This window comes from Botryllus schlosseri, chromosome 10 (assembly GCF_051294905.1).
Source record: "Botryllus schlosseri isolate E-star chromosome 10, Bs_hap1, whole genome shotgun sequence".
Taxonomy (NCBI): Eukaryota; Metazoa; Chordata; class Ascidiacea; order Stolidobranchia; family Styelidae; genus Botryllus; species Botryllus schlosseri.
The window spans coordinates 3,374,274-3,394,739 of NC_137245.1; the positions used below are offsets into that span (position 1 = coordinate 3,374,274).

The window sequence follows — 20,466 nt, forward strand, 5'->3', positions numbered from 1 at the left end:
TCGATATCGTTAGGATTTACATTTACGGGCTCATTTACATTTACGGGCTCAAAGACGCAATCGGGTTCGTAGATAAAACTAAAAATAGGAGCGACTTTATCGCGAGCATGAGAACTGTATTTGTTGTGCGCTAAGGGCACGAGATCGGCATTGAAATCGTCTGTACGACGATGATTTGCGAGTTTATCGCGAGAGCGAGATCGTTGTGCCCGGTTGGCACATTACGAATATCGGCGGATTGACCGCGCGAACTAGGAATAAGATCAGTGCACGCTAGGGTTGTTCAGAATTGACCGACTTTCAAAAAGTCCAGGTTTTCAGTCCGATTCCCATGCCTTATACCTTAAAAACATATTCTGGCTACTTGTTTTTGTAACTCGTCCCCTCCATCCGCGAGCACATTGAGCTGGAAGAATAGCAGCTGAAAATAGGGGATTCCCCTAAAATCTGAGTGTCACGATTTTACCTAGCCTAGTTAAAGTGACATATAACATGGATTTATGCAGCTGTTGCGGTTTGGAGTGCTACAAAACCCCACTATATAAGGCATTCCTAGTTCAGGATATCATTTCCATGTCCCACACTGCCTTAGAACCGCTCAAAACTACCTAAAACTGATAGTCATTTTGTTGGATCACATATCCTACACCCCTCAAACCTACCCGGCACTGTTCATCAATTTCCTGGATCCCCATGTGCAAGAATACAACTGTAAATGTAACATCCACTCACAGCCACATAATAAACATCACAGGAAACGAAAAAATAAGGCAAAGAAAGATATCAACTTTTCAAAATATTACATAAATCAGGTGGATGAAATGGTTGATTTCGAGAAATCTGCATATCTGTTCCGGTGATCTTCCACAGCTTGTAGGAGGCTCGCTCGATGTTTTTTGTCATCCGGCCGTTATAAACGCAGCATAGTCGGTATTCAATTTTACCATACGCTCTGCTGCATCATTAACTACTTCAACAGTATTCACAAATTCTTGAGCAGTCACGAAATCCGGATCAGTTTGCCATTCCGAAACTGGAAGACTCAACCAATCATGTTCCACATGTATAGCATCAAATAGAAACCACGATTCTGACCCAATCAAAATTACCATACTCATTGACTCAGAGACAGAGTCAGAGATCAGACTGAGAGGCATACCTCTGCGAAAGTTTTCAGAGATTGGCATTTTCAGCAATTTAGTAGCCATCGCTTCCTTCAGTTTGTCAGGAATCTTTGGATTAGCCGAGACCATGGTAAATACCACCATTTCCTCAGTTAGATGCCAATGATGTTTTCGCAATTTCTTGTATGCCACATCAGCAACAGTGAGATCGCATAATGAAATGTTTTTCATGTCATGAAGGAATTTGAGATCATTCCAAGGTGCGTCACATGCAATACCAGTTTTCAACCAAGCTGGAACATAAAACAAAGCAATGAATGTATTGAATCGTTCCAACTTCTCAATGAACTCTTCAGAATAGGCCATTTGCTCACTCAACATGAACATTTTTTGACAGTACAGGACTTGACTCATCCATCTAGCGCTATGAGTAGCACCAGGCTTGCGAAAACGATGATCAACATATTTGTCATCCAAAATCGCCAAGGTGCCTGTTGCACATTCTCTGTAGTCATCTCTTATCAAGACTTCTTTCTGCTTTCCATCATTGGGTTTTATCAGTGGAATTATTTCTTGCTTTGCTTCATCAGCTTTCATCGCCAACCAGCTGCCTTCAATAAACTTCAGCGTTTTATAGCTTCTTGATATATCAATATGTTTCCACTTCTTCATATCAATATGTTTCCACTTCTTCTTGAAGGTATTAAAATCCGTGTTTTCAGGGCCTGTGGTTGTCGATCCAAACAAACACTTCCAAACCTCTCGAATGACCAGTTCATAAATATGATGGCGACAGCCATTGTAGAAAACTTTCCTGTTAATCAATTCTTCAAGTAACGGAACCGCACCTTTGTTTTTACCAGTGTTTGAGGATGTTGTGTCAAACACAAGAGCTCTAACAGATTTTGTTAAATTCCAAAGTTCCAGCAGTTCAAATGATGCATCAGCCTGTGCTTTTCCTGTGGCACTTTAATGATGCAGCAGAGCGTATGGTAAAATTGAATACCGACTATGCTGCGTTCAACGGATGACAAAAAACAGCGAGCGAGCCTCCTACAAGCTGTGGAAGATCACCGGAACAGATTTCTCGAAATCAACCATTTCATCCACCTGATTTATGTAATATTTTGAAAAGTTGATATCTTTCTTTGCCTTATTTTTTCGTTTCCTGTGATGTTTATTATGTGGCTGTGAGTGGATGTTACATTTACAGTTGTATTCTTGCACATGGGGATCCAGGAAATTGATGAACAGTGCCGGGTAGGTTTGAGGGGTGTAGGATATGTGATCCAACAAAATGACTATCAGTTTTAGGTAGTTTTGAGCAGTTCTAAGGCAGTGTGGGACATGGAAATGATATCCTGAACTAGGAACGCCTTATATAGTGGGGTTTTGTAGCACTCCAAACCGCAACAGCTGCATAAATCCATGTTATATGTCACTTTAACTAGGCTAGGTAAAATCGTGACACTCAGATTTTAGGGGAATCCCCTATTTTCAGCTGCTATTCTTCCAGCTCAATGTGCTCGCGGATGGAGGGGACGAGTTACAAAAACAAGTAGCCAGAATATGTTTTTAAGGTATAAGGCATGGGAATCGGACTGAAAACCTGGACTTTTTGAAAGTCGGTCAATTCTGAACAACCCTAGTGCACGCGTTCGGCACTTTACGAATATCAGCGGACTGACCGCGAGGACGAGTTAGATCATTGTGCGCATTTGGCACGTAACGAATATCGGCGGATTGACCGCGAGAACGAGAAGGTATATCATTGTGCGCATTTGGCACGTGACGAATATCGGCGGGTTGACCGCGAGAACGAGAAGGTATATCATTGTGCGCATTTGGCACGTAACGAATATCGGCGGATTGACCGCGAGAACGAGAAGGTATGTGCGCATTTGGCACGTGACGAATATCGGCGGGTTGACCGCGAGAACGAGAAGGTATATCATTGTGCGCATTTGGCACGTAACGAATATCGGCGGATTGACCGCGAGAACGAGAAGGTATATCATTGTGCGCACTTGGCACGTTACGGATATCGGCAGATTGACCGCGAGAACGAGAAGTTAGATCATTGTGCGCATTTGGCGCGTTACGGATATCGGCGGATTGGCCGCGAGAACGAGAAGTTGTATCATTAGATCTAAGGCCACTCTGGCACTGCGGAGTGCTTTGAGAACACGAGGGAATGACCGGCCTCGAACCGGCAGTGAGACTATGGGAATGGATGACGACGAAGTTCCAGCTCGGCTTTGCGGCCTGCAGCTGACCTCGTTAAGAATGAGGCAGAATAACTACTCGACGATTCCTTTGAAGTTGTTGGCTTAATGCAGTCATATCAGGGTTGGGTTAGGGGGAATATTAGGGTTGGGTTAGGGGATATTAGTGTTAGGTTAGGGGCAATATTTGGGTTGGCGGAGGGGGATATTAGGGTTAGGGTGTACTTTGCGGCCAAGATACTCGTGTAGGTACCCTCGCATAATTGGGCATGATACCAAGTGTACTTTGCGGCCAAGATACTCATGTAGGTACTCTCGCACAATAGGGCATGATACCAAGTGTACTTTGCGGCCAAGATACTCGTGTAGGTACCCTCACATAATTGGGCATCACGTTTGGTGTATCACGTTTATTTGTGAAAGAACGAAACAAGGAAAATTGAACGAAATTGCAGGAATGGTTAATCGTCATTTTAAAATTGATACTCTGGATGAGTCGCAATCGCACGAATGATATCGGGGAAGTAATGTGCCCTGTCTCTAGTCATTCGCCACATCCACTCCTCAATATATGAGGGCACAAAACTTCTTACCGAACCATTCATGCGATTGAATTTTCTTTTGCAATCCCGCCATTGACTTTCAATATTATTCGTATGCACGCCATCGGGTGCCACGTATAAATCCTTATGACACACCGATTTGTGTGTGTAATTCAGGCCCATTCCTGTTAACGAAATACAAATACTTTCATAAAAGTGACTGTTATCGTTGAAATATACATTTTTACCGTTTATGCCACGATATGCAGCCCATTGATCGGACCAAATTTCAGTCCCTGGAGCCATGTGTTGACGAATAATCGGCAAAAGTGTAGCGGCGTCGCGACGATCGACGAATCGCATGAAGCATTGACTGCATAAAACATTTAATATTCTTCAAGTTTTGCTAACTTGGGTGTTATTTTCTGTATACAAACTTCGTTGTGAGATCCACGCCTCCAAATATCCACTGTTGTGGGACGGGTCTTGCCTGGGCATTTTCCCCACGGCCGTGCTTTGCTATGACAGACTCGTCAATAGCCACAACGTGTCCTGGACTACCAACGACGCCGGAGCCTCTCAGTACCTCACTCGAGCAGACCTTGAATATATCAGAGTAATCATAGTGCAATGCTATACAATTAAACTTGGAAATTACCTCCCTGAAAAATTGACACCAGTCAATGCAGGTCCGATTACTGATCTTTAATTCGTGTATGATCGCGACCTGCAAATGGTCCTGTGACCAAAAGTAGAGGAGGTACAGTAGTTGCAATGGCGTCAGATTGCTTTTGTAAAAAAAAGAACCAAGACGTATGCTCCAAAAATTCTTGCATTTCTGTGAATGAAAAATGTCACGAAACATTAGTTTCTGGCTCCAAAAAAAAATATGACCTCCTACCGGACAACGCCAGGCGGTCCGATCTTTAACGTTCCTGAATTTTTCAGCGCATGGCACGCTGCATCGTGGGCAATTCTGTTGCCTTGCAAGTAGTCCATGCTGCCTGAAAAACTGAATGGCTGCAGTGTTGCTTGACAGCGCGCCCATTCCAATGAGCTCTGGTATGCCTACACCAACTAAACTCGACATGCTTAGGCTATTGATAAATGTGGGCTATGAAATGAAATGATATATTATTTTCCTTGTTTCGTTCTTTCACAAATAAACGCGATACACCCAACGTGATGCCCAATTATGCGAGGCTACCTACACGAGTATCTTGGCCGCCAAGTACACTTGGTATCATGCCCAATTATGCGAGACTACCTACACGAGTATCTTGGTCGCAAAGTACACTTGGTATCATGCCCTGCCCAATTATGCGAGAGTACCTGCACGAGTATCTTGGCCGCCAAGTACACTTGGTATCATGCCCAATTATGCGAGAGTACCTACACGAGTATCTTGGCCGCGAAGTACACTTGGTATCATGCCCAATTATGCGAGACTACCTACACGAGTATCTTGGCCGCAAAGTACACTTGGTATCATGCCCAATTATGCGAGACTACCTACACGAGTATCCTGGCCGCAAAGTACACTTGGTATCATGCCCAATTATGCGAGACTACCTACACGAGTATCTTGGCCGCAAAGTGCACTTGGTATCATGCCCAATTATGCGAGGGTACCTACACGAGTATCTTGGCCGCAAAGTACACTTGGTATCATGCCCAATTATGCGAGGGTACCTACACGAGTATCTTGGCCGCAAAGTACACTTGGTATCATGCCCAATTATGCGAGACTACCTACACGAGTATCTTGGCCGCAAAGTACACTTGGTATCATGCCCAATTATGCGAGACTACCTACACGAGTATCTTGGCCGCAAAGTACACTTGGTATCATGCCCAATTATGCGAGACTACCTACACGAGTATCTTGGCCGCAAAGTACACTTGGTATCATGCCAAATTATGCGAGACTACCTACACGAGTATCTTGGCCGCAAAGTACACTTGGTATCATGCCCAATTATGCGAGACTACCTACACGAGTATCTTGGCCGCAAAGTACACTTGGTATCATGCCCAATTATGCGAGAGTACCTACACGAGTATCTTGGCCGCAAAGTACACTTGGTATCATGCCCAATTATGCGAGAGTACCTACACGAGTATCTTGGCCGCAAAGTACACTTGGTATCATGCCCAATTATGCGAGGGTACCTACACGAGTATCTTGGCCGCAAAGTACACTTGGTATCATGCCCAATTATGCGAGGGTACCTACACGAGTATCTTGGCCGCAAAGTACACTTGGTATCATGCCCAATTATGCGAGGGTACCTACACGAGTATCTTGGCCGCAAAGTACACTTGGTATCATATCCTGTTATGCGAGTGTCTCTGTATGAGTATCTTGGCCGCAAAGTACACTTGGTATCATATTCTATTATGCGAGTGTCTTCACATGAGTATCTTGACCGCCTAGCTGGAGTGCCCGATGTCCAGTTCTTTTCAGGGTCTAGGGGAAGAGGAGCCCAGATAAACGTGCGACGAGAATCGAATCGGATCCGCCAAATTAGTGGGCGCTTATCGTTACCACTACGTTATCTCCCCCGCACCTATTATCACACCTTATTATGTGAGTGTCTGTACAGTACATGAGTGTAATGGGCGCAAAGTGCGTTGTATTTTTTAAATTTTCGATAAAAATGCGATACACAATACATAATGTGGTGAAGAGATCGTGTGGTGAAGAGATCGAAGTAAGTCGCTTCCTTGCCCTTTTCCTTCGTTTTCTTGTACAATTTCTTCATCTGGCATGCGAGCGAGCGATGTAAAATGTAATCTTGCTCATTACCGGCATGTGTATCTGTGAATTCAAGATGAGTTGTTTACATAGGCGCTGAACTCTGATTTTCCCTAGGTATGCGAGATCGATGACGTCACAAAGGGATGACGTCATAGTGCGCCAGAATTGGCAAATTAGCCGACTCGCAAGCGTTCAATATCACCTGGCACTTGTATATGGTGACAAAATTACGATATGATTAGGCAGGCCGCGTAGCCAGCCGGCCGCTTGCTGAATTGATTGAATCCATTTCAAATTTACCAAGGTGGCATCAGTTTATTATGGTCAAGAACATGCACCAATGCCGATGATAATTCATCGATCGGATCAGCATCCTTGTGTAATATTTTTGGTTTGTAATATTTTATTTCTGCAATTTTCCACGGAAATGAAAATGCAACATGAAATAAATACACTCGCGACTTCGGTCACCTTGCTAACATGCATAACATATAAGCAGAACAATACCCGCCATTTACGGTGACGGGGAAACGAAAAAAATTTTTAACGATAAATAAATGCGAAAAAATCACAAAATGAAAATGCGATAATAATCTAAGGGCCAGAGAAGACATGGCCAGTTCGCCCAGGGACAGGGGACACCAACACAGACAAAGGCCTCCACCAAAAACACACGATATATGAGGTGGAGGCCGACATACAACACAAAAATACAGAGGCGAACTGGCGAGGTCCGACTACAGGCAGTATCATAATAGTTGTGGTGGTGGAAATCCAAAAAATAAAATTATCGTCATGAGGTTGGGGAACTCCTCCCCTTAGCATTTAGTACCACTCTGAAACTAAAATCGAAAACTAAAACTATCAACACAACTATCGACACATCACGCTACCATAAGATTACCAACGCGTGCGACTGTGTAGTCAATTAGCGAGCTCGCAATCTCCGCAACATATTCGCCAACACACGCGCCGACAATCGGGAGATTTCAATCACTCCGCCTCGAGAACAAATGAATACGCATCTTCGGCGACGGCTAATAAGGTTGCAGGTATTATTTCACCAAATAGAAAGTCTGTTCTGGACTCTATTCATTAGTGACTTTGATTTCATAGGAGTTAGAAGTTTCAATATCATGAGCCTGCAAGACATTTTCTGACCGTTCTGTTTTAGTATTAGCGTTAGTCAAAATCAATTACGCCGCTGTCTGTTCACGGTCAGTATGTATTTCAATCAATTCCGTCCATGTTCATTGTTCAATGTCTGAGCCAGTCTGACATCACAATCACAGAAGAAGCGATAGTTCCGGCCGGCGCATAAGATATCATGTTCCTTCACAGCAGGAGATGACAATCGCAACATTTCGCGCATATAGAATTTAACATCTTTAGTATCAAGTTCTCGGTCTTGTTGCCTCGCGTTGCGTCTTCTGACCACTCGCGTTTGATCAAATGTTCAGGCGCATAGCCGAGTTGTTATGGAGTGTGTTCTATAATGGAATCCGCATCGATTTCAGGTGGTTCAAACCTTTCTCAACTTTTATAACTCAAGCCTTGACTCACATCTTCTGATGGTTATTGGTTATGTTCAAGTATTAGCGGAAATCAAGTACGCATGTACGCACAAGTCACACATTTTTGCGGACATTCGATGTCAGTAAGTTTCGTGATATCAATCTTTAATCACACCCGATAGATAGGAGCCAACGCATGCTAGGCCGGAGACGCGATAGTTAGGCCGGCAATGATATATTTCGAACCACGCAGACGCAATTATGTAGGCCAACGATGTTATCGTGCGCAGGCCAGTGATGGTATAGTGCGCACCGAGCCTATTGCCGATGCCATTCATCAAGCCAGCGCAACTAGACCTGACGGAGACGGGATAAATCAGGCCTGCGACGATTGCGCGCGGTAATCAATGACCTAATTCCGCAATCATCTCAGCGTCGAGATCGCGTTGCGTTACATTGTGCACAAACGATTCTCGCAAATTGGAAACGCGCTTCCGGCTAATTGGCCGTGGCCCCGCGCAACACTGATAAATACGGACAACTTAATTGTAACTGAAGGACGGAGTTTCGTTAAGCGCCTGAACGTATTGCTGTCGGATTACTTACGTGTTCAGCAGCACTACGAAACGCTTATTTCTAAATCGATCAATTCACCACCCAGTCAGTAACGGACTAAACCGAATTCTGGGTATGCCGCATACCCAAAAAAATTCCTAGGTATGCGCGGCATACCTAGCATACCTGAGTTCAGCGCCTATGGTTGTTTATAAGAGGCAATAATATGATATAATATGGAACCCCGACTTGATTTATAGGGCTTTGTGATTATATTGAAAGATGTCGCGGGCCGCGGGTTGAGAACCCCTGATTTATAGGGTTTTGTGGGGAGCATAGTCGGTAATTACGTGAAGCACTATGAATTCCGGCACGTTGATGTGCAACACTGATAGGTGATGGTCATGGGGATCACTTTCTCGAGGTGGCCGGATTCTACACTTGACCCTATCGATGTCAGTCAGTTCTCGTATTTTTTTAACGTATGTCCTTGTTATTGACACATTCAGACCTTCACAGAACTGTTACAACTCGACGGCGAGTTGGACTGGAGGAATCGTTGCGAGTAATGACTGACTGAGTATAATTAACTGGCTAATAAGTCCGGACACAGTAAGTTTCCCCTTGTGTGTATTGTAGAATGTCGATCAAACAAACCAGATTATATCATACCGCAGATAAATGATAAAAAAAAAAGAAAAACCATCATCTCAATCACCTGATGAGCATAGACACAAAGCTGGCGCTCTCTATGAAGATGTACAAGATGCTTTTGTCTTTTGCATGAGATTCCTCAACGTTTGCGAAAGCTTTTTCGAGAAGTAATAGTACTGAAAAGCATATGATCATGAATGCACAGCAGGTCATAGTCAAGAGAGGACGGTGCTTCATAGCAGAACAAGTCCAGTGTCTTCATATTTTGAATACACTATGCCATAGATCCTGCATGACATGACAACACTCGGATGTTGTCTGTGACGCCTCAATAAATGGGTAGACAGCAAATCGGTAGTTCCGATATAAAGGCACAACCAACACTTTACATTAGACATTCTACCAAACCATATCAAGTAATTGAAACAGGTCAACTGCAAAACAAGATGTACATTGTACAGCATAACTTCATCTGCCAGTGAGGTTTCATCACTAGGTCAACAAATATATATCTCCAGATGACATTATTAGACAGCATTAGCTCACATTTTTATGGTGCATCAAGCTGCTAGATCGAAAATAGGTAATCTATATCTACTCATCTCGCTGGGCGCTGTGTGTGAAACTCGATAACATGAACATGACTTAATTTACAGATAATGTTGAAAATTTACATAAACGAATTACCTTGCAGTAAATCAATGTGCTCCCTCTTGATTCCGTTTTGCACTAAATACATCTCCTTTTCCTCGCTATATGCTATTTAGATTCACGTAACTGAGACCGAAAGATTCGCGATATATCTCACTCACTCCGATCCTGCGTGGTATCGATCGATTGCGTGATACAGTCACAGTCAGGTGACTCCGGTTACCGCTCTGATTGCGTCATACAGTCACGTGACTCAGTAAGTCATGCGTAAAGGAGAGACCAATGATATATATACAATGATTGGAAACTACCGTGAGCTCTGCGTTTCAGCGTGTTCCTGGTCACGCTTCATCACATACACAGTTGTGCTGTAAATAAAGGCTTCCTCAGCAATACTTCTTTAAGGAACTAGCGATGATATATAATTCGTTGGGTATATTTATCAGTGGCAATAAGCGTTGACTTGTTGAATAGCTTTAAAAGCACATTTCTTTCTCGCGTCTGGCATTTTTCTTCTGATAATGCTAGCGGACCGCTGCCATATAAACGTTGATTCACGTACACGTACTTCGTACAGTCGTACACCTAGTTCACAAGATAAATTTCGCGCGTCATGCGCGTATCTTAAATCCAATTCACACATTGACGACTCGCAATTATACGCAATCCCCGTGATGTAGCCTTGTGACGACCAACGAGGCTTATGTTCACACAGTCGCGGACGTTCAACCTTTGTTGCAAGTGACACAACCTTCTTCATTCCAACTTGAGGTGTCGCTTTTCCATCATGTTCCTACATCAATAACATCATATATAATTAAATATCAAGCAGATGTAGTTTTTAAAAGGAGTAATTCTAGTTATTTTGAGTACTCGAGTAGGTTTGCCTACTTCCGCGGGTGATTGTGTTTTCATACTACTCACAAACAAAAACATCACAACTTGTTTTTTCCGGGGATATCTAGATCTCCTGAGTTTTGAAGGTTTTTGAAAATAGCACGCACATATTCAATAGCCATTTTGCGGCAGTCACTAAGCTTAACCCTGCAATTTCAAAAGTGACTATTTCAAACTGACTCCGAGCGAACAACCAAATCTAGTTTTAGAACTTTTTAAAAGTACTATACACATTTATATTTTCGCTACTTCTATTTGAACCTGAGTAAATCATTGTAGCAATACTTCAACTACTTCAGTAGCAACGCTGCATACATCACCCACCTCTGAAAAAAAGTCACCTATCCATGATCATTCCACAAAATCTCGATGCCTTACAATACAGAATTGAATTTTCAGGATTCCATCATGTTATGTGAAGAAATGAGGAAGATACATACACTTCACAGATAGAACATTTACGAATACATAATTTAATCCTCAAATCCCTACTTCATGTGTATATGACCGAAATAATGATGCAGGCATTTGAAAAAAGTAACAGTAATATGCAACTGTACAGAACTAGACCAATGCAAAAATTACCATGTGGACAACAAAAACAGTTTATGCGTGATTTGTTAAGCAATAACAGTGCTAGATATCAATTTTTGTCATCTTCCCAGCAAACACAAAACCGTAAAAGGATCATCCGGGATCATCTCGATTAGGTTCTGATTTTCTAAGTGTCGAGGGAATGTCTAAAATACGTAGTAGGATGGTCTTGTGGTTATATTCAATCAGAATAAATTCATACTCGGTGTTGTTCCATCTCATGCATTAGGCTTCGTTATATCCGGTAGTTAACCTAATAATGCAAATTTTCTATCTCTCGCGGGTACGACTAAAATACGTAGAAAGGATGACTTTGTCGGTACATTCAATCACGATGAATTCTATCCGGTTTTGTTCGATCTCATGCGGTAGCTTCGTTCTATCCATTAGAAAACAATGTTCTCCCTTCGTTTTATTGCGTGAGGATGTCACCGGTGTTGTATATTCGTGTTGTTGCTCTATGGTCGAATAGTTTTGTTTTCCTCTGATATATATGATCTTCATTATATATATATTCGCTCTTTCGGTAATCTCGCATGTTCAACGAGTATGGTAATAGTTTTATTCAGAGAATAACTAAATAAGTGATATGTTGTACGTTTAGGAATATGATTATCGATGCGTGACTTCTATAATATTTCGGCGATTCAAATTTTACGTCATCGCGCCATACAAAGATTTGAAGCGCAACAGGTCGCAGCCAGGCATAGTTCGCTCTTTCTGTATGGTAAATGCCGTAAATATATAGGAATTGTGACTGACTGAGGTAGCGGGTTAAAGGTATATATGCAGTAGCATATAGCTTATGGGGTATTTCGAATTGCCTGTAGTATATGACGCCTAGAGCTGTTTGACTTTCTGCAAAACAGGTGTAGACAACTATAGAAAAGTTTCAGCTTTTCCAGGTTAGAATTAGAGCTAAACCGTTTTTCCGAATTAGATTACAATTATATTGCTGGCATTTCGCTCTAATTTAGTGAAATTAGACCACTATAATTCGCTTCAAACATCTGAATTACCGGTACCTATACCTACGGTATATCATAATATTTATGCTTGAATTTTCTAGGTATATAAGTCATATAGATACATTCCTGTAGAACACTGATTCATGATTTTATAAAAGTTGGTGCAAGAATGGACATTTTCAACTTGATGTTGATTAATGGAGCAAAATTTGATATTTGAGTGCAATTATACCTCGAATCCAGTGACAAGATTATTAATCGTTGAAACCAAACGCAGCTTGATTATGTTGGCCCAGAGAATTTGGCTAGCCAGACCATATTGATGGAATATGGTCACAGTAAGATAATATTTTGGGCTATTTTACATGAACTTTCCAACATTTGATTTGATATGTCCACTAAAACAGTTGTTATTCTGCTTTCGAATAAGACCTTAATTGCTGGTTTCAATGGTAACTGTGTTTGTCGAAGGCTGCAAAGGTAATTTCTTTTCCTTGTTAGATGTTTATTTGTTTGTTTGTGGTGTTCATGGTGGTGGTTCGACTACACTGGTCATTTTACACCAGGCCGGTTCTTATTATTATTATTCCGTATCTGCCCGATTACCAGTGAAATCGGCACTTAGTGAATTCGGCCGCACGAACTCGGCACTTGGTGAATTCGGCCGTGGTAGATCTCGTAGCGGTACCGGTCACCATGATTGGTTACTGGAATGTTTGCCGGTGAACTTGGCACTTTGAGTGGTTGTCAATGTTGTACGGCGGTCAGGGCATGCGTAGATCACACAGTCACGGCGTGATTAGATCACAGATTGCGTAATTGCGGGAAATAACGCGACGCTCTTCACTTGGTGAACTCGGCCCTTGGAGGAATTGGCACTAGAACACCTTCGCATTAGAAATGCATTTAGTATGAATGAACAGTATAAAAAAGGAAATTTAAACGTGTCGTGGCTCGTGGTAGATCTCGTAATCTTGGGATCCTTCAACCGTGTTATCGAGACACCCTAATCCCAGAGTGGAATCGTCTCTCCAAAGGCAAAAAATAATTTATTTTGACGTGATCATGCGAAACATTTGTTGATGAGGAACACTGGCTTGTCGTGATCGATAAACGAAGAAGCGCCGCTTGATGTTCCACAGTTTTGATCTCACATACAACGCCAAGATCCATCTTCTCAAAACTTACACGACACAGGCCCGTGACTCACGCCATCGATTCCAAGCAGACCGCGCGTGGTCGGTATATGAGCGCTGTGTTATTTCCCGTGGCTACGCAATCCGTGATCTAATCACGCCGTGACTGCGCGATCTACGAATGCCCTGACCTCCTTACAAGATTGACGAATCACTTGATAATACTATTATTAGTTTGATAATTCATATTAATAGCTGTAAATAGACTTCATTTCAAAATTTCCCGAGAGCCGAATTCACCAAGTGCCGAGTTTGTGCGGCCGAATTCACCAAGTGCCGGGTGCATCGGCAACCATCTGCCCACTTACAGCACGGCCCACTCCTAGGCTTTTTAAGACATGGCTATGCGAATCAGATGGCGAAGAGGAGCCTAGATAAACGGCCAACACTTCGGTAGGAATTATGGAGTCGACGTGTCACGCTCGAACCCGCAATTCATTGGTGTTTAGCTATAATGGAACGTACCACTACGTTTCCTCGCCATACCTTGTAAAATGAGACCGTAGCATTTGGCATTTCGTGTGGCAATTGACTTTTGTGTGGAAAATTGTGTTCGTTTTAGAACTTATCCGAAACTTTTATTCCGCCATAGATTGTATATGATAAAACAATATCGGAATTGATCCTAGAAGAATTCCAAAGCAACTCACCACAAAGGAGGATTTAAAGAAGTTTGATGGAAAATTGAATGAAAGCAAAAGCCTTTGCAAGAGATGTGGTATGTTGAATCTGTTTTGGTATTTTTAAATAGGCCTACTTTGTTGTGCCGATAGCAGACAGTATATATAAACGTAAGATGTGGAAGCTATCAAGGTGTTTTTAGAAATTCAGTCAGTCAAAGTGGACGATCGTATTGCTTGGATTATATTTAGGCTTATTTTAGCATCTTTGAGATGCAACTCTAAACGTGGACGGTCATGAACAGTAGGGCTCTTCAAAAATGACTTTTTTTCTCTAATCGTACTGGCTACTTGATAAAATTGTTAGGTTACCTAATTTAAGCCTACAAACAAAATATGGTTCAAATCCAGCCAGTATCCGCTTTGCTACAAGAGTAGAAAGTTCCTATTTATTATATAAAAATGAATAATAAAAAATTTGAAGATTTTCTGTTAACCCCATGAAAGTGTTAGGCTGTCTATAGAAACGATGCTCACCAAATTTGGTTCAATTCCAACCAGTGGAAGCGGAGTTATTGCTGTCGAAAAATTTGGATTTTAATAAAATAGTACTTACGGTGAGCACAACTTTAATAAGTAAACAAAGAATCGGTCACCGTAAATACTATTTTATTCAAATCCAAATTTTTCGACGGCAATATCTCCGCTTCCACTGGTTGGAATTGAACCAAATTTGGTGAGCATCGTTTCTATAGACAGCCTAACACTTTCATGGGGTGAACAGAAAATTTTCAAATTTTTATTACCTATTTATTTTTATATAATAAATAGAAACTTTCTTCTCCTGTAGCAAAGCGGTTACTGGCTGGAATTGAACCAAATTTTGTGTTTAGGCTTAAATTAGGTAACCTAACAATATTATCAAGTAGCCAGAACGATTTGAGAAAAAAAGTCATATTTTAAGAGCCCTAATGTCCATGTGAGAGAAACGTTTTAGGGTAGGCCTACTCATATGTCTCGCAGCGTTCTCTACATAATTGTCAATTGCGATACAAACTGTTTGCTTGTATTGCTAAAGCCATCCAACTTCGAATTGTAAAATGTTGGGAGTCTTGATATCAAATTTTTGAAAGGTGCACTTTGAGAAGATTTCGGAATCTGTCAAATTATACAAAAATTTAGCAAATTCTTTGACATATTTCATCTATTTGGGACTCGATCAACGTAAAAGAATTGGTAATCATTTTATACAATGTATTGTATTTGTAGTTGAAGTATAGTAATAATTCTTATGGTTACCGCACTTGTAACGATTCACGGCCATAACTGGAATAATTAGAATGATGTAACTTTCAAATTGTCATGCATTTTGCAACAACATTGTTCTCAATTTTCAAGGTGCTGACCATTCGAGGAAGAATCACCCACCGGGAATTCACGATCCGTAAACGCGGCCGACTGTTTCTCTCCTCAAGCGGAAGCGACAGAGAAGAGGAACGAAGAGAAAAAAGGAGCAGAAATAGCAAGAGTGTGACAAGTCGCGTCCGTTCGCTTTAATGCGTATTTCCATCCGCGAAGTAGTAGGTGGGAAAACTAATGGGCGTTTGGTTAGGGCTTATATAAGGTTGACTCCAGCGCTGTATTTGCTAAATGTTGCTATGAAATAGGGGTGGTGTCATTTGGTATCAATATTGACTATTGAAAGACCATTTGTTAGTGGTCATGGATTTGTTCGGCCAGTATGCAGTAATTTCTGATGGTCACTTCCCGGGCTTCTGTTCTCTAACCCCTCATGATTGTTATTCTGCTTCTAGTAAGACTGTCGATTCTAATGTTTTATCGTATCATTTGTCGGAGGTTTCGCTCGCTTTATTTACAACGTTTTGCTCTCTGCTAGGTCAATTACTGGCTGAGTATCACTACAGCCTAAGAAACTGCACCAATTCTCATTTTAATGTCTTGCTGGTTATCTTGCTGTCAATTCTAATAATTTATTAATGTCTATACCAGTGCCGCCACTCGAATGTTTTGTTCTCTGTACACAATATTGTTAGGTCTTCAGCTTTCCAGGCAGAGTATCATTCCACTTTCTAGACTTGAGTATATATCTCTCCAACTAGCTGCCAAATAACTGATTCATTTGGATTGTTGAATTGATCATTTTGGACAGAATGTGAAGAAATTTTAGTCAAGAGTTCTTTTTGTGTTAGTGGCTGTTTTCAAAGAGTGCTGAAGTAGTCATCGTTGATCTTGATCTTGATCAAGTAGAAGTGACGATTGAAGTCAGTTCTCTAGTCATATAATATTAAAAAATATAATAATAAAACTTGAGTGGAAATAGTTCAGAATCGAATCCATTTTAGTAAGTATGGGTGAAAAAAATGTAGGAGTCATTCGTTAGTCGCTACCTCTGCCATTTTCGCAGTACGAATGTCTTAGCTATTAATCATCATTTTCATTTTATTTCTGCAGGGTGTTGAAAAAAAAAGGCTGCATGCTGGTTATTTACCTGGCTCATCAGAAGATGAAACCTGATGATAAGGACTGTTTTCACTTTCTTTCTAAAGACATTTGTTCGTTTGTTCGTTTTATTTTTTACAACGGCATTATTGCCAATTCGTTTGAAATTAAATTATCACAAATGTGATTAATATGTAGTAAATAATGTGGTGTGTGTACGCAGCCGTGATCAGGTTAAGCCCATAGTGGTAGAAAACAGGTTATTATATCAGGATCTTCTTCTAACGTAGGATCTACATTCTACTCACCATGTTTAAAGGCTGTAGCATCTGCATAATATTTACATTATTGAAGGACATGGAAAAGACGTTGAATTGAGTCGACACAAAATCCCCCTTTCTACGACCTGCCGAGATCTAATATCTACTATATCGGCTCGGCTTTTCTACATCTTTGGTCTGTACTGTGTTTGCTGGGTTCAACTTGGGAAAAGTATTTGGATGATGTCCTTAATAATGCAGCAGTACACTCGCTTTCGTTGGCTCAAGAATGGCCAAATACGACCCGAACGATGCCGTATCTACTCTTGATGAAATCTGCCTTGTTTAGCTGTTTGTCCATCTTTGCTTGCTCTTGCCCGAATCATTGGTAGGATGGGGAACATTCTTTTTCCGTAATTTTATATGATATCAAGGTGTCACCAAATTCATTAATATCTGTAGTGCAGCATAAGGATTCGGCTATTTGACCGTACCTGTCCATGGTTATGCATAAATGGTTATCGAGACTCAAGAATTTTTTGGTTTTCTAAGTTGCTGTTCCTTCAGCACAAGAATCTATCCATTTTCGCATTTTAGGCAAGAAATCAATTTCCAGCCAGTCCAAGCGTGAATCGTCTGGACTGCAATATGGCTTCAAGTCGGCGTTGTAGCTGAACTTGGTTGATGTATTCATAATGTCGAACCACTTGTAAATACCTGCAAACCATGCAGAAGCTTCTTTACCGTCACCTCTCCTGCTCGCATAATATGCGCAACACTATTAGACAGAAGCTGAGCTGCAAAAATCTCCCGCATCTTTGCCAAGCTTTGCATACGAAAATGTGCATACGTCAATTTACCGCATCTCAATTCCGTCAGTTCAAACAACCGTAAAATGCCGCCATCGAATATATTTACCATCCTTGTTGAGAAGTTTCGTACCACCAGTGCGGCTGGCGTAGAGGTTGTTGCGTACGCTCTTGGAACATCTTGGGATTTGCACTGAGTCCATCAGCAACAAACGCAGCTACCCGAAATCCACAATCCACCAAGATGCCGACACATTTCCAGAATATAGGCCTACTCGAAAGTCGAAATGAAGCCACCGACTTTGTTGCGCAGTATGCCAAGGGTTTGGAAACAGACGTTACCAGGCCACTGGCATAAACTTGAAGAGCGTGTGTAGCTGGTTCATCATTATCTACATTCTACAGGTCTCGACTCCCCAAGATCAACGAATCCTACCATTCCGTCTTTCGTTGTACTGAATACAATATTCTCTTTCACTGAAAATGCAAAAAATCAGAAGTAGTTAGACACATGAAACATCACCGTGAACAGCATTGCTGAAATATTCGCGATGAAGTTTTCGATACAGCTATAAAGTCATGAGAACACAATCTAGCCAATTTACAGGCAAATTCAAGGTTGGAATTGCTCCAATTTGCAAATTGATCGATTTGTGTCCTATACGCAAGAGCAAATGCATTAGACATTAAAAGGAAACTCGTTTCACCAGCTTACCAGTCAACTACCATGGGAATCAAAATATATAGTCAAGGTAGCCCACCACTCTGTAGTGCTTATGCAATGATGAAGAGTAGGCTACAGTATAGAATCATTTCCTCACCTTTCAACAAATCAGATGACGCGAATGAAGTTCGCAAATCTTTAAATCGTCTTTTTTTGTACAATTGATCCAGCCACGATCTTGACGCATGCTCCTTATAAATTTCTCAAGGCATTCCGCCGATTCATATTTGGCGCCAGTGCAAAAACGTTTTGCTGGAACTTTAAACAAATGCGCATTGGCAGAGGTTTTAGCACACCCTGGTATGCGACACTATCTCACATCTGACGCAACCAACTATTCATCAATTAACTATTAGTGAGAAAAAAGAGTTATAAATATTATAGTAGCCTTCAATAAAATTGCTTTCTGTTAAATGGGTCTCATCGAATTTTCAGGTTGGCCACCCACCCGCAATAAGATTAATCACAAAAGCATCTTAATCAGTTTCACTTTCAAGATATCAGATGGCGTAATTGATGCTTACAAATGTTCGAATCTCAATCTGTCCTAATTTTCCAAGCTTTTTTACGCTCATCCACGGGTGCAGAAACCTAAGCAGCTAGTCATTACCTGAATATTGCGCATTGACGGAAGTTTGATTAGACCTCAGTATGCAGTACTGTCTGACTATGCTCGCAAAACCTGTTAACAATCAACCACCAAACGAAAAAACAGTGGAATAACTGCCAGCAAAGGTGATAGCAGTACTCCACCACGGTCAACATTACTCAATGAAGTGTATGCAGTCAACCTTATCCGCGCACACGCTGATTTCGGCGGGAGTAAACCTTACAGCGTAAGGGGGCGTGGCAGTTTCCAATCATTGTATATATATCATTGGGAGAGACAGAGTCCATTTTTCATTTCATCAATAATAAAATACAACGCGTACTACAAATAACTGAATGATTGCTATACTGTTGTTCGATGGCAATGACAGCGGTGCCGGATACAAGTAAAATGTTCAGCGTCGCGGTGTTTCATTTGTATTACAAATTTCTTCAGTAAGTTCGGTAGGAAAATAATACGACCACCTTTTTATTTCATCGCAATCTTTTGGAATGTTGATCTGATAATTTGTTTATAATAAACTGGAATGAGAAACAATCGATTAACTATAAGCACATTCAAGAAAGTAACACTAACATCAAGGAGTAACGTGAGTATCGTAGGTATGTAAAGTCAGATCAGAGCAAACCTCAAGAAAGCGAGTCGTCAGTCAAGTATTGGTACAACACGACCATAAATAATATCTGATCACCTACCTATTTGCTTCAAGCCCGGCACCACCGTCGGTTACAACCTTGGTTAGTTGTATCAGTAATAATATTACTAATTAAACACTGCAGCCTGATGAAAAAGCTATAGCTTAGGGTCAATAACCATACCGATCAAATCATATTTTGCAAGGCTTTTCGAATTCCTTCCCAATTGATATCCGGTATGAATGTTTGACACCGCATAAAATTCGTTCGGAATGACTACTGATATACATGTGAGCTCATAGACACATCATAAGAGCATGAACCCACATCTTATAACATTCCTTGATGATGTGTGGACGTGCACACAACATGGCGGATTCTCGATGTCAGATCTCAGCCAATAATATGTGTCAGCCAAATATTGTATATACCTATGCGCAATGTTGTGTGTCATTCAGCGCTGTGAATTTACAGTGTATTAAACAAAGGATTTTCCAAATAACAACTAGCCTACATACTGTCCCATAAATCTGTTCGAAAGTTATAACTCAATTCAAAAATGCAACAAGTTGCGCGTACTTATCAACGTTACATAGTTTCATACATTTCTGTAATTCAATTTAGGGTAAATTTTCAATGGTTCACCATTACCCACATTGGTTCTGAA

General features: G+C 41.2%; 1 protein-coding gene and 3 long non-coding RNA genes across 4 annotated transcripts in view; 2 read left to right on the plus strand and 2 right to left on the minus strand.

Annotated features, from left to right (window-relative positions):
• Nucleotides 1-20,466, minus strand: part of LOC145448770 (uncharacterized) — a 163,460-nt gene that overhangs the window by 85,374 nt on the left and 57,620 nt on the right. The gene's annotated exons all lie outside the window — the stretch shown is intronic.
• LOC145448886 (uncharacterized) lies at nucleotides 24-3,275 on the plus strand. The gene is made up of 3 exons (XR_013918059.1): nucleotides 24-202; nucleotides 2,825-3,013; nucleotides 3,071-3,275. It is a non-coding gene; the product is annotated as an uncharacterized LOC145448886 (long non-coding RNA).
• LOC145448566 (uncharacterized) lies at nucleotides 13,881-18,806 on the plus strand. The gene is made up of 4 exons (XR_013917955.1): nucleotides 13,881-14,399; nucleotides 15,700-15,885; nucleotides 16,774-18,153; nucleotides 18,667-18,806. It is a non-coding gene; the product is annotated as an uncharacterized LOC145448566 (long non-coding RNA).
• On the minus strand, nucleotides 15,880-18,788 carry LOC145448567 (uncharacterized). Its single transcript, XR_013917956.1, has 2 exons — nucleotides 18,652-18,788; nucleotides 15,880-18,307 (listed from the first exon to the last, which is right to left on the minus strand). It is a non-coding gene; the product is annotated as an uncharacterized LOC145448567 (long non-coding RNA).